Source organism: Trachemys scripta, chromosome 1 (assembly GCF_013100865.1).
Source record: "Trachemys scripta elegans isolate TJP31775 chromosome 1, CAS_Tse_1.0, whole genome shotgun sequence".
NCBI classification, from domain to species: Eukaryota; Metazoa; Chordata; order Testudines; family Emydidae; genus Trachemys; species Trachemys scripta.
Window position 1 is genome coordinate 213,322,012 of NC_048298.1, and position 15,519 is coordinate 213,337,530.

At 42.5% G+C, this 15,519-nt stretch overlaps 1 protein-coding gene across 4 annotated transcripts in view; it reads right to left on the bottom strand.

Moving 5' to 3' along the window:
- Positions 1-791: 791 nt before the first annotated feature.
- The window catches only part of MOSPD2 (motile sperm domain containing 2), a 137,631-nt gene continuing 122,903 nt past the window's right edge, over positions 792-15,519 (bottom strand). The window contains exons 17-19 of one of the 4 annotated variants that reach the window (XR_004643832.1): positions 10,229-11,298; positions 1,928-2,008; positions 792-1,486 (exon numbers count right to left, since the gene is read on the bottom strand). The gene's annotated coding sequence lies outside the window, so the exon portion shown is untranslated. Of the gene's footprint in view, positions 2,009-3,462; positions 6,533-10,228; positions 11,299-15,519 lie in introns of those variants that run through there. The other 3 variants (XR_004643833.1, XR_004643830.1, XR_004643831.1) reach the window with 3 other exon arrangements.

The window sequence follows — 15,519 nt, forward strand, 5'->3', positions numbered from 1 at the left end:
GTATATCAACAAAAAATACTGTCTGATATTCAGTACTGCTATCCTCAGAACTACCACCAAACTTTGCCCTGGATCACACACTGAGGTCATCTGAGTTGCCTGGGGTGTAAATCAACACTGAATTTGGCCCTCCTATACATTCATAAATTCCTGGATTACAATTTCCACTTCTCTTTCCCATGCAGCAACACAAATTCATGTGACTCCAGTTAGAAAGCCCCATGCAGCAAAATGGTCTGTGGTGTTGCCTGCTTAACAGGTGTGGCTGACAGCACCGTTTTAAGTTGACCCTGTATGACATTCCAGGGTGCAATGCAGACCAGTGAGAGGTTGTGTCACCACCTGCCCTGCAACCTTGGGTGCCTCACAATGCTTTCCAGCTGTAGCTCCCACCTGGGCCACTCACAAGCAGCCTGCCAGCATGCAGGTCACACCCTGAGTGTCTGTGTATAGCCACAGCTCGCTCAGACCCAGCAGCCTGTCAGAAAACAACAGCTGCACGCTGGCTTCCAGCGGCCTTGGTTATACCTGCAGGGTGACCCCAACACACTCCCAGTCCCAAATTTCTCCCCCCAGAATATGTGTTCTGCCCTCTCCTGGACAGTACAGATATATTAGGTCCATTGCACCTCTACAGGGATCAACATACAACAGTTTGCAACTGTGACCAGGGTCCAGGGCGGGGACCACACTGAGATTGCTCAATCAGGGCAAACTGTAAAGAATGGGTCAGGTGATCCCCCAAACTGGTGGTTATTCTGATAATTAGATTCACCAAGCTGACAACAAAACAGCTTCTACAATACTTTACTGGTTACCCAGAAGCCAAAAACACACTTTCCTTAAAGTAATCCAGCACTGGGCTCCCATCCAGGCCACCAAGTCAAATATGATGAGGATTACTGAAAATCTTGTTAATCATATATAAAGTTCTGCCAATCCAAAAGGATCGGGCACATTACCCCCAGGTCACTGAATATTTCAGAACTTACCCACATACATGCTCACAGCCAATTCTTATTAACTAAACTAAAATATATTTTTTAAAAGAGAGAGAGACCTGTGGTTAAAAGATAATTATACATACAGACATGAATAAAGTTATTAGGTCAATTTCATAGCAGAGATGGTGAGCTTCAGAGTTGCAAAAAGTTCTTTCCAGAATCAGTTCATCTGGTTATTGTCCAAAATAGGCAGACCATGTCCAATATCAGTGTGATCCAGACTGGAACTGGAGACCTCAGTCTTGTGACTCAAACTCAAGCAGTTCTGAAATGAGAGGATCAGGGCCCCAGAGTTCTTTTATAGCTCTCTGGCAGGCTATTGACAGCCTCTTGCCAACAAGTATTCCTTGGGTGAACAATAGGTGACCATTGTGGCTCTGAAGTAAGACCTTCTATTTCCTAAGCACCATTGGTAATTAGCTGCATGGATTAGCATAAGGCAACTATCCCTCTCCCGCTATTTACAGGTAGTTTACTACATACTACAAAGAGAAATAAAGACAATGATATAACTGTTAACATATCCTTTTGATCTATGAATTAACAGAATACAGCGGCAGACAGAAACCATTTTGTTACATTGTCAACCTCTAACAATATATATGTAAACACACAAAAAATGCAATCATTATCTACTACTATGTCTCTAAAGGTTGAATCTGGGTTAGTTAGCCTGCTAGTGCCTAACCCCTTCTGCCTCCAGTTCACAGCAACCCTAAATGAGTTACCCACACAGTTAACAACACTGGATTAGTTTTCATTAAAGAATAAAACAAGTTTATTTAACTACAAGGAGATAGGGTTTAAGTAGGTACAAGTATAAGTCATTAAAGTCTGAAATGGTTAAAAGAAATATAAAGATAAATCATTCCCTAGTACTAAACTTAACAAAACTAGACTTGGTTCAAGGTGAATTCCCTTACCACATGTTCCCAGTAACATTGTTGACCAAATTCTGAGGCCAAGGTCTGCTCCCAAAGTCCATAAGCTGTTTCTTTTTCCTCCTTAGGTGAAAAAAAAGAGAGAGATGGATAGGGAGAGATACCTTGGGATGTTTTCCCCCACCACATTATAGTCCACTCCCCCTTTGAAATACATTTTCCTGAGGGTTAACCCTAGATAAAGTTCATTCCTGCCGTGAGGATGGAGACAAAGAAGCTGGTGGAGAAAGATTCCATGCTGTTGTTTGCTAAGGCTTGGTCCATACTGGGGTGGGGGATCGATCTAGGAAACGCAACTTCAGCTACGAGAATAACGTAGCTGAAGTCGACGTTTCCTAGATTGAATTAAGTTTACTTACTGCGGGTCCACGCGGCGCAGGCAAGCTCCCCCGTCGACAGCGCTTCCTTCTCTCGGCGAGCAGGAGTTCCACAGTCGACAGGGGAGCGCTTCTGGGATCGATTTATCGCGTCCAGATGAGACACGATAAATCGATCCCAGAAGATCCATCTCTACCCGCCGAATCAGGTGGGTAGTGTAGACCAAGCCTAAGATGCAGAACTGTTTGTTCCTGCCCCTCGTCCTCACTAAAGAATGGCCACTTGATAGGTGATTGCCCATCAGCTTTGATGACAACTGCGTAGAGCTCACAGCTTGTCCTTTGTCTTTGAGACATGCCTGGTAAACACATTTCAGGCCTAATTTCAGCTTGTGTTTATAACTTTACATGTAATGTTGCAACACACATTTCATCATGACATTACTGACCAGTGAGTTATTAGTTTTCAAATGATACGTCACAAGGCATATTTTGTACAAAGATTATTACAATGGTGTGCAGGGTGCAAATACAGAGTTCATTCGGTCACACCCTGTCAATATTAATCCACCACAGTTCCCTATGTCTCAGCAAACATCTGAACAGTAAAGGGGCTTGGGGCTGTAGCAGTTGGGGTGCACTGTGAGATGGCATTGAGGGAGGAGAGAGTAACCAGGTAGAAGCATAGAGTAACCGCTGCTTCACAGATGGCTGAGCCTCCAACAGATCTAGAGGTTTGAGGGTTTAACTACCTTAACATTTCTGCAGAAGGGCGAACCCTTCCAGTCCATCCACAATGAGCAGTCAGAAACGTCACATATCCAAACATATGAAGTTTCCTAGTCTCCTTCGTGGTATCCACATGAATTTTCTGTCTCCTAACTTACCTGGGAATATTTGACCATTAATATACTGCACATGTCTGACGAGTGTTTGACAATATAAATTATCCATACAAAACCCACTGTGTACCATTGACTCTTAATTGAAACTGAGGCTTTGTCTACACACCCTGAACGACAAAAGTTTTGCCGACAAAAAGGGCCGGTGTGAACAGTGCTTTGTCAGCAGGAGAGCTCTCCTGCCAACAAAGCTACGGCTGCTCGTTGGGGGTGGAAGTTTTTTGTCGGTGGGAGAGCTCTCTCCTTCAGACAAACAGCGGCTACACTGTGCGCCTTTTAGCGGCACGGCTGTAATGGCACGGCTGTGTCACTAAAAGGTGCGTAGTATAGACATAGCCTGAGTTAGGGACAAGGGCAGATGTTGCTTTTGCATTTTTTTCTCTGTTCCTTTTGTACCAACTTGACTTAATCTTGTCAAAGTTCTTTCCTCCTAGAATCCATAAAATCATGAGAAGCTGTTGTCTAAGGTTTTAGAATGACTTCTTTATTCATTCATGCCAACTTTTGTATGCTTAGGCTCCATCCTAATTTGATAGGAAGCCTAGCAATAAAGACCTCTTTGATCTTCAAGGATCTTGCTTTATGATGTGATCAAAGGTTTTCCAACCACAAGGAGAAGCAAGGCAGAATAATATCTGACTTGCATTATTGACTTTCTCTAACTCAGCATTAGTTGCCTACAGGACAACCTTGAATTTTGTCTCTCATCCTGATTGGAGACTATATAAATTAATAAATAGGTTATGTACTTTGTTGAGATTTGTTACACATTAATACATTCCAAAGCCTCAGAATCTGATATATGATTTAAAGAGCCGCCAAGCATAAAAATACTGGCTTATTATTGTTGTGTGTTAAACTGGACAATTCGATTAATATTGTTACTGTTATTTGGTAACCAGGTAATGTGTGTGGTGCTGTACTGGACACAAAGGGTGAAATTCTGGCTCCATTAATGTCATTGGAAGTTTTACTATTAACTTCAGTGGAGTCAAGACTTCAGCCTAAATGAATATGAGAGCTGCAGTGAACGGCTTACAGTGCAAGAGATGTGACACAGAGAAGACTAGATGCACTGAGAGAAACTGAGAAGGGAATTAACTTGGTGTCAAACAAAATTAAGTCCTGATGGAGCCTAATTGGACTACTATTGGGAGCAGATAATCCCCTTCCTCTGTTCCCATAGGAAAAGGATGAAAACCTATAGAAATAGCCTGGATTTGTATCAGAAAGGGGTTAAGTGGCATCATCCCCTTTCTTCTGATTCTGTGGAAACTTCTGCTTGTGGTCTCTGTGTATTTGGGCCTCTGGGTGAGAGGAATGGGAGAAAAGAAAGTGGGGAAGGGCTAATCTGGAAGGGTGCTCTGTGGAGTCATATTTCTTCACACCTAAGGAGAAATACCAGTGGAAATGAATGCTGACCTTATTAAACATGTAAACCTTGCCTATTTCAATGGCCTGCTTTCAGGGGCTAGTCCCACATGTGACTTCATTTTGGTGTGGGAGTACTCCAGAGACATATGTCTGCCCTCGGTGAATGCCTCGAGACTTCTGGAATTTTCCCCACAGATTTCCCTGGGCCCATTGTACAGTGCAAAGGGGACAAGTATGAAACTTTTTTAATGGGATGATTCCAAGTTAACTCTACATTTGAAACTCATGAAGTCTGCTGGCCTTTCCAAGTATTTTCTCCCAAATAGGTCAGGATCTTGCCCTGGATAGATAGATATATATACATACACACATATAAATACTCTTCCCTCCCCACATTTATATACATATCAGCTACTTTTTAAATATTCATGAAATAAATCAAGGGTTAAGTTACCAATGAATAGACAATATTGACATGTTTTCTCTTTCCTTTTGGCAGAATGCCTCACAAATTACATAGGATGCTTTTGACTAAGTACTTCAAGCATTTCTCAGACCTATGAAAAAGCTAAAGGAAAAAACTTGTTTTGATGCTTCCTTTGAAATTGCAAGTACCATAATAATTTGACTGTGCTCTTCTTGCAGAATAGCTGCATGTCAGTTCGTAGGTCTGGCTGGTACAACAGAGGAGCTCTTTTTTGCTTTTAACACAGCATCTAATTTTTCTGACAGTGTGTCCTTTGCTATTAAGCATATCCAGTATTTTTGGCTTTGTGTGAAAAGTGATCCAGTAGTTTAGATAAAAGGAGTCAAGTTTATCCCTAGTGTAGCCTTGTCTGTATTGTCTATTCAGTTCTGATTGGAAGCTCTTCAGGACAAGGACTTTCTCTTACATATGTGTGCAGTGCCTAGCACAATGAGGCTTTTAACTTCAGGGTCCTCTAAGTGCTACCATAATGTCAACAGGAAATGACCAATAGTATCTGGCTGCTGAGATACAGTAACAAACAAACAAGAAAAGCATCCATATTCTTCAGTACCACAGAAACCAGCTGTGAGGGAGCCAATGTCACAGCCTCACCTGTGTTGACCTCCCTCTGGAACAAGATATTGCAGGAGGAAGATTGGGTCTCAGCCCCATGCCTTGCTCCCAAAACAACACATAGAATGGGAGTGGTAAACCTGTCTTTCTAGCCAGGAGACAATGAGACAATGCCAGGTCAGCTTGCTGAGTCCACTGAGCAGTGCTTGATGGTGAGATGCTACTGGCACTGACTGTCTTGAGCCTCTTTCATTTGGGCAAGGTCACACACGTCAACATGGCCAATTGCCAGGTCTGAAGAAGCTGCTTTGAGAGACAGATCATAGCAATGGAGATGGCCTTTTACCCCAAACATACTGAATGTTCTGTTCTAGACTCAGTTGATTGGACCTTAAGAGCCTCCGCCATGAATAGGAATTTGAGACAGCTTCCCAGTTCTTGCAGGCTTAACTGGAGAAGGCAAGGTATATAGGTCACCTCTGGGTTGTGCCTTTTCCCTAGGCACTAGAGACACCAAACACAGACACTAGTCATTGATGTCACAGCCAAGACATTGTTGGGGCCAACTCATCACTGGGGTGAGAATCCATATGAATCTTCACCTTGAAGGAGAATGTCTTTCTTTGGTTCCTATTAGCTTTAGGAGTAAATCTGTTGAAGTCAATGGAATTACACTGATATAAAACCAGTGTAAGCAAATCAAGCACAGTGTGCAAAACCAGTGTATTATTTAGTAGCGAAGAAAGGTGGAGTGTGTTTCAGGAGTAATGGCTAACAAAAGCATGTAAAGTAAGGTAAAGCAAGCTTCTCTCCAAACATGGACTCGGGGTTCAACATTTTTTCTTTCTTGTCATTAATCCAGAAGGAGTTATAAGAATATTTATTTGCTGGTCCTTTAGGGCATTTGTACTGGTCTGCTGGAATGTTCCTCTGGCCTGGGAAGTTAGAAAGTCTGAAATAAAGATAATATTTCCTTACCATATTGGGGTTTCATTGCAGATTTTCTTTTCTAAAAATGAATGTTTCAATATATTTCTCAAATACGTGTTACCATTCAGGATGATCTGATCCATCCTCTATATTATTAGCATTGTATTTTTTACTCCCTTACTTTTCTTTTGCTTTTCTCTTCCTTAAATTATCCTTAAGACAAGGTGAGAAAGCAGACAGCTCCTTATTCAATAGACCAGTTTCATAGAATCATAGGATCATAGGTCTGGAAGGGACCTCAAGAGATTATCTAGTCCAGCCCACTGTACTCATGTCAGGAGTGAATATTAGACTATCCCTGACAGGTGTTTGTCTAACCTGCTCTTAAAAATCTCCAATGATAGTGATTTCACAACCTCCCTGGGCAATTTATTCCAGTGCTTAACCACCCTGACAGGAAATTTTTCCTAATGTCCAACCTAAACTGCCCTGGCTGCAATTTAAGCCTATTGCTTAGTGTCCTATCCCCAGAGGTTAATGTAGGAAGGAGAAGCTGTTTCTTTTGCCATGAGACTAACACACACTCATAATGTTCACATTTTCCCACTATATTTTCCACTGTATTTTTTCCACTGTATTTCACTCTGGACCCTATCCCTACCCTCCAGCGTAACTAACTCTCCCCCCAGCTAAGTGTCATCTGTGAACTTGACATTGAGCCATTGATCACTACCCGTTGAGCCCGACGATCTAGCCAGCTTTCTATCCACCTTATAGTTCATTCATCTAATCCATACGTTTTTAACTTGCTGGCAAGAATACTGTGGGAGACCATATCAAAAGTTTTCCTAAAGTCAAGGTATACCACATCCACCACTTTTCCCATAGCCACAGAGCCAGTTATTTCATCATAGAAGGCAATCAGGTTGGTCAGGCATGACTTGCCCTTGGTGAATCCATGTTGACTGTTCCTGATCACCTTCCTCTCCTCCAAGTGCTTCAAAATGGATTCCTTTAGGACCTGTTCCATGATTTTGCCAGGGACTGAGGTGAGGCTGACTGGTCTGTAGCTCCCTGAATTCTCCTTCTCCCCCTTTTTAAAGATGGGCACTATATTTGCCTTTTTCCAGTCATCTGGGACCTTCCTCAATTGCCACAAGTTTTCAAAGGTAATGGCCAATGGTTCTGCAATCACATCAGCCAACTCCCTATGGACTGTGCATGTCCAGCTTTTCCAAATAGTTCCTTCACCATTTAGGGCTGCTCACCTCCTCCCCATACTGTACTGCCCAGTGCAGCAGTCTGGGAGCTGACCTTGTCAGTGAAGATTGAGGCAAACAAAGCATTGAGTACTTCAGCTTTTTCCACATCATCTGTCACTAAGTTGCCTCCCCCATTCAGTAAAGGCCCCACACTTTCCCTTAGCTTCTTCTTGTTGCTAACATAACTCTACTCCCGATGAGAAGAGTAAGGGTACCTCGACCTAAGGTACGTCGACTCCAGCTACATTATTATTATTATTATTCATGTAGCTGGAGTTGCGTAGCATAGGTCAACTTACCGCGGTAGTGTTAGACATGGCCATATTCATAGCATAAGCAATAGAAGATGTAAATACAACAGCAGAGGATATAAAGGACAGCAGATAAGAAAGATCACTGGCATGAGCAGACTTCATTGAGGTCAATTTGCTATCTACATTATGATGCCAAATAATGTGGGTGATCCATGTGTTGATGAAGGTAGTGTCTGCTTCCTTGCTTCTTGAATATCATAATAATATCCTGGTATATTGCAAAGGTGTGATACGCAGCTCCTTTCATATAGTGTAAAACTGACCCTGAGCTGACTCCATAGTTAAAATCTGCATCCAAGTATAGTGTGAGCCAAATTACACTGAGCCCTCTCAGCAGCTGAGAGTTTTGCTGAATTTCAAGGAAGCAGATATGATTTGGACTCATGGAGTAGAGCTGGGGTATGAAATGTTTTTTCCATCCTGTGAAAATTTGAGACATTTTCACAAAAATTCTAGTTGTGCATTGAGGTTCAAAAATTTTCCAGAGAGAGAGATGCACTCCACACTAGTCTGGGGAGCAGGGCCAGGGCCAGGAGCAGCAGAAACCCCCTAAAAGTGCAGGGCCACAGGTTCCTGGACCGTGGCCCTGCCACCCAGTGCTGCCCCTTCCCCGTGAGCCCCTGACTCCCGTGCTGCCCCTTTCCTGAGGCCCCTCCCTTGCACTGCCTCTTCTCCCTGACCCCCACCCTCATGCCACTCCTTCTCCCCGAGGCCCTGCCCTCGAATCGCTCCTTTCACTGAGGCCCTGCCCCCGCTCCACCTCTTCCCCCCAATACCTCACCCCCACCCCCACCCCCGCTCGCTCCTCTCTACCTCCTTCCCCAGGCCCTCACTCTTATGGATGGTAAAAACTGGAAGAGCATAGCCTTCCCACTTTTAAAAGTGATGGGGCCATGGTCCCCTGACCCAACCTGTTCTGGTGCCCCTGGTAGGGCACTCATGTGGGAGGCCCTAGTTCAAGTTCCTATCCTGCCTGACTCAGAGCACAGATTGTCCTAGCCACGGGTTATTGGCTATTCTGGGGGCTCAATTTCATTTCACCAGCAATTCCATCCTGGATCTGAGAAATATTTTCCATAAAATTCTGGGGTCAATGTACCAGTATTTCCAACCAGCTCTATTGAGGAGTAGCTTCCTTGTTGGGGAAAAATGAAACAAGATACTATATTTAAGCTCCTAAGCATGCATAGTAATGACAAGAACAAATTGCTGCTTATGACTCTCAGATGTAGCTTCATTTTCCTATCTCTAGCAAAACAGCTGTTTTGCTAATCTTCATTCAAGACTCCTTAGTATCCTTTGTGTTAGTTCTTCCAAACAAATGTCACCCTCTGTTCCTTCAGCTCCTTGCATGCTGGAACTATGGGTGCTGGAGGTGCAGCAGCCCCCCCCCCCCATTTGAAATAATAATAGCAACCGAACAAATGGCTTCCATAATATACACTGTTTACAGTTTTGTTCAATGGCCTCCCCAATAAAAACTGTTCCAGTGCCCCATCTCCAGCCAGCCAGAGGGGATGTGTGACTTCAAAATCACCTCAGACTTTTGGACCAGATTTAGATCTCACACAGACATCAATCCGGTGTATCTTAATTTACTCCAGGTTACGCAGGGTAGCAATTTTTATCATACTTCTGCTTTTTGAGACAATGGGCCTAATTCTGATTTCATTTATGCTATCTTTTGCCCAATCTGATTCCATGGAGTTAACCAGTATGAAATCAGAATATGGCCTACTCGGCAAGTTGATGTGACAATAATCTGCTAAATTCCCCACTCTAGATCCTTAAGCAAAGAGTCATTAATGCAACTCATTCAGGCATTGGGAGTGTCTCCTGTAACAGTTGATTGTACTAACTCTTCTGTCAAAAGTCTCATCTCATAGTAACTTCAGAAAAGATTATTTAAATCAATGTCTTTACCACTTTTATTACAATCACTTTTTTATTCTGTTTGCTGAATAATCGTCAGTGGATGTACCTGCCTTATGCAAAGAACTATGGCGAAAACATGTATGTTGACATCTGTCTACAGACTAAAGCCTCTAATAGAATAAGTGAACAATGAAAAGGAAGGCATATTTGTCTAGTCAATCATGCCCCTGAACATATGACAAAATATTGTAACAAATCTGTGCTCACCTCAAACTTCATTTTTGTCACTATGCTTCACATGGTAGGCAGACAGGACTTCATGGCGGCAGCAGCAGACAATGAACTGGCATACTTCTGTTCCAAAAGCACAGGCTCCCACACTACTTGATCCAAAAGAGAATCTCCATTAGCTGCTAGGAATACAGGACTTTTGACACACAGTTGAGCAGTTCTAATTCTATCCAACAGAGGGCACTGTAAAGCAGTCTATGAGCCCTGGGCTTCAGTCAGGGCGGGGTAGCAAATAATCTAGGGGGCTCTGGCCTGCAAGCAGGACAGAGCAACAAAGTCTGGAAGTCCTAGGCCCTCAGGCAGGGTTGAGCACCAACACCATTTAGGGACTCAGGCAGGGGTGAGCACCAACACCGTCTGTGTCCTAGCTCTGTGGATGATAGACTAACACAGGCTTCCTGGCCTAAGGTGGGGAGGCTGCCATCCCGGGGGTGGAGAGGTAGGGGTAGGGGGCCAATCGGCCCACACAACTCCACTGCATCCCAGCCCAGAGCCCTTACAGTGGCAGAGTGGTCCGCCACTGGATCAGCGGGGATGTGCCCACAACATGCTGACCTTGTAACAGGCCAACACTCAACAGAATGTTGTCAAGTTTCTCTGGGCTACTTTCTAAATCCCCGGGGCTTAGTCCCTCTACATTGTAGTTGTCCTCCATTTCCCCAGGGCAGGTGGCCAGCAACAGCCCCAGCAGCTCGTCGGTGTCCCGGTTGGCCGGCAGCTCTGGCCAGTCCTCAGGGGGCAACCCCAGCAGCTCCTCAGCAGCTCCATCAGCCGGTGACCTGGGAGTGCTTGCCAGTCCTTGGTATGGCTGGGGTCCCCTTTGGGATCTAGAAGCAAGCAGGATGTGTCTATCTCCTTTGGTAGTTCCAGCCCAACTGAGCAGCAGGGCCAGCCTTTTATACTTCCTCTTCCTGTCCTGCCCTTCCAGTTCTGGCAGGCAGGGCGTGGCCTTCCTGGCTCTGCCCAGCAGGTGGCAGGTTGTGGTCCCTCCTGGTCAATCTCAAAGGGAGGCCACACCTCCTCACTACGGAGCTCAATCTGTTTAGCTGAACAAAGAGAAGGGTAAGGGGTGACTTGATCACAGTTTAAGTACCTATATGGGAAACAGAAATTTGATAATACAGAGCTCTTTAGTTTAGAGACAGTGGTATAATATGATTCAATGGCTGTAAATTGAATCTAGACAAATTTAGACTAGAAATAGAGTGCTTATTTTTAACAGTGTTGGTAATTAACCAATGGAACAAGTTAAGGGCCATGGTGGATTCTCTGATACTGGAAGTTTTTCTAAAAGATATGCTGTAGGTCAAACTGGAATTTATTCAGGGGAGCTCTATATCTTGTGTTATACTGGAGGCTAGATTAGATGATCACAATGGTCTCTTCTGGGTTTTATAATCTATGAATCTGTAAAAGATATGAGAGCCCAATTCTGGAAAGGAAGGTTATCTGTGTCACTATAGTGAAAAAAAAATCAATTTTGTCTTTATCTAGAAAGCCTCTCTAAAGGGACCAATATCTAACCATACGAATCCTTAGGTTTCTTTTCATATGGGTGTGCAACTGATGAGTTATGCTTTCAACCTAACTCAGCCAAAATCCTCCTGTTGGCAGATGAGAGATTTTGCAACCACAGCCCATTGAGGATGTTTCACAAAGCAGACACATTGCACTATAGCATCTAATCCATAGACACCAAGGCACTGTCCTGTCCCTCGCTGCTCACAGTATTCCAAGGCTAATGCATGGGGCTCATCCGTCTGAGCACCCTGAACTCCCATTAAGTCAGTGACATGTGCTCAGCATCTTGCAGAATCAGATCCCACGTTCACTGATGAAGATACAATTAAAGAGAAGTATATACCAATGTGATAGTGGGTAGCCGGATGAATACAGGTTCCCCCAAAAAAGGTTGTTTAATAAGTTATCTGGTATTTAATTAATAAATATAAATAAGATCAATGGATGAAGATTTAAAATCGCCTGCTGGACCCCATAAGAACTTTTGCTCCCATTGGACACTGATGCCTATTTATCACATGTATTCCTACACTAATGCTCCAAAGTTATTATTTCTATTTGATTTTAGGATTGTTCATTCACCATTCAACATCTGGCTATTACCTCTACACTCTGTTTCAAAGTCCTGTAACCCATCACACAAGAAGAGCTCACAAGAAAACCTGTAATTCAAAGGAGATAACCTCACAGAATGACATAATTTATAATAGAGACCCTATGAAATGGTAATACACTACTCTTTCCATCCAGACTGGTGGAAGAGCCTTAATTAATTTGGCAGAGTTCTCTGGTCCTCAATTCTGACATCTGTTGTGCTGTACAGTGATCCAAAACAGCCATCTGTCTGTCTACATGCAAAATGAATGGATGAGCAAAGATTTAATATTTTTTGACAGCACAAGATAGAAATGAGCACGATACTAAATCTAAAGATGTGCACTTCAGATAGTCAAGGTTAACTGTTGGAGTAATGCACAGATTCAAATATTGGATTGGTAATAGGTGTTTAGTGCCAGAATACTGATTGAGAACTACTAGCAGCAAATAAGTTATATTGAACCATGCAGGTTCATTATATTTAACTTGTAAATCATTTTATCTAGGCCAGCCGATCATCACTGATCCCAACTATATACCTGAAGCACTCACTTTTTGCCAAGAATATCTCTCATGCAAAATATAAATATATCACAACCATCTTAGAGTATAGCAGCCCTTTGCAGCTGTCACACTTTAAGGGTCTGATTTATGACCATCTCTCAGTGTGACCTTATTGTTGTGAATGCAGTTTTGTGCAGGCACCATGCATGTTATTGAGCTATTGAGGCCAGAACTATCAAGTGTGTCTACTAATTTGAGGTGCCCAAATTGAAACACCCAGGATCTGGTTTCCACAAATACCCCGTGAGTTCCCAGTGAGAGCTGGGGTTGCTTAACATATCTGAAAATAAGGCCTGTGTGTTCTAAGTAGAGCTGGTTGAAATATTTCACTTTAAAATTATTGACAAAAAATAACTTTCTAATCAAAATGAAGAGGCTCACACAAAATTTTGTGGTTAAAATTTTTCAGTTTTACCATTGAAAAACTGAAAAATTTGGAGTTTTTGCAATTATTCCTCCCACTTATTTTCTCCTTCTCCTGTCAAATGAAACAAAAACATTTCATTTTAGTCTAAGTTTTTTGCAGAAATATAAATTTTTTTGACCCACTGTATTCCCAAAGTTCTGTGTCAAAAAAGAAGGCATCCAGAATTCAAACACTTCTGAAGTTTTGTCATGATGACTTGATTTCATGTGTGCATCGAGTATGAAGAAATCAAAGTGGCAGCTGTGATCCCTGCATATAGTTTATGCCTGAAATATGTGAGGTCAGATTTAATCAGAAAAGAGAACATAAGAATGGCCATACTGGGTCAGACCAAAGGTCCGTCTAACCCAGTATCCTGTCTTCCGACAGCGGCCAATGTCAGGTGCCCCAGAGGGGATGAACAGAACAGGTAATCATCAAGTGATCCATCCCCTGTTGCCCATTCCCAGCTTCTGGCAAACAGAAGCTAGGGACACCATCCCTGCCCATCCTGCCTAATAGCCATTGATGGACCTATCCTCCATGAATGTATCTAGTTCTTTTTTGAACCCTGTTATAGTCTTGGCCATTAACATTAAGAGGTGCCATTAACAGATCATCCTTTATAAAATATGTAGGTCTAGCTTTCGAAGAAGAGTCATTTATTTCTTTGACAAAAGTTTTTTTTTTAAGTTTTCACAGAATACGGTAATATAATGGAAATGTCTATGTATATCAAACATTTAGATCATTAAATTATACAAAGCTCCAGACTTGGGGCTGGCAGTAGGCACAAAATGCAGCAGCCACCAGGTGAATGTGCACCTCCAAGTACCTGGGAAGGCCCATCGGAGTCAGATATACAAATACATATCAGCCCCAAAATATTCCAGAAGTGCAAGATTGGGCTCAGAGGTACAATGTGTGCAGAGGAAGCTTCTCCACATTGTGTCACAATGTAAGATAGAGGTTAGAGAATAGTATCATTTTCATGGCCATTCATTTATTCAACTTTCTCTGCTGATGTGGCCCCAAGAATTTCAGTGTTGGCTTTGGTAATGAATTTTGCGGCATGAGGCCTGTCTGCAGAATGTGAACTGAGACTATCAACTAGTTTCACAAAGTTTTAATTTCTCCTATCATACAGAACTTTAAACCTGCAAGCAGAATGCAGCTAAATTTACTATAGCTCTTTTAGTTCACTGGTCTGTTTCCCATGCACCATATTATTCTCCATGTTTCTTTTTCTCTATTCTTGTTTTGCTGTTGGATTCTTTCCCTGTTTTCCTCTCTGATTCTCTGAGTTTTGACTGTTTTGTTTTTTTTTAAATCTGCTTACAGGTTACTTTCAGCTATTGCAGCATAAATTCAGCGAGAAGACGGAGGTGTGGCAGCTTGCCAGGATGCATATGTTGAAAAAAAGCCTTCTCTCTCTCTCTTTCTATCTCCCTTCTGGGTGAATGTTGTCTTCAACATAGCAGTTCTAGCAACTGTTTACTGTTGGACAGAATAAAGAGTGAAGTGTTGATTGGCATAAACTGTACCTTCTTAATCACATTATGGATGTGATGCAATGACTACATTGGGCCCTAGGTTTGTAAAATACCACTATGTTACATATACAGAGATGCTAACTAACTGGATACAAATGAGGAGGAGGAATTGGGGGCCTTATTGTTAGTTAAAATGTTGCCTTACCATTTTGTGGCTGCTGGTGGGCACAGAAACAGCAAACACCAGAAGTGCAAATGAGAATAAGTTTACCTTATTTTCTCTCCCTGGCGCTTCCATAAAGCCCTGGTTTGCATAGACTTTTGTTTGAAAAAGGATTTTAGCATGCCAGCTGGCTTTTCCTGGATTTAATTTTTGTTTAGCCTTTACTTTCTTTGCTATTGCATCAAAGAAAAAAATAGATCTGTTCCTCAGAACCAGAAGGAAATGTGATAATGAAAGGAGAGGACAGATAAAAATAACCCACTTCTGACTGGCAAATATCTCCTTAGCACACCAACAGCTACCAGCTGTCAACAAGACTGATTGGCCATATTTCCTCAGCACTATTTTAGTATCACACATTTGTTATTGAAATTTAATTTTAGAAAGGGATGGAAGGAAACACTTGTTTTTAAGATAATACCATTGGGTCCAAGTCAGATTCCATTGAAATCAATAGAAAGAC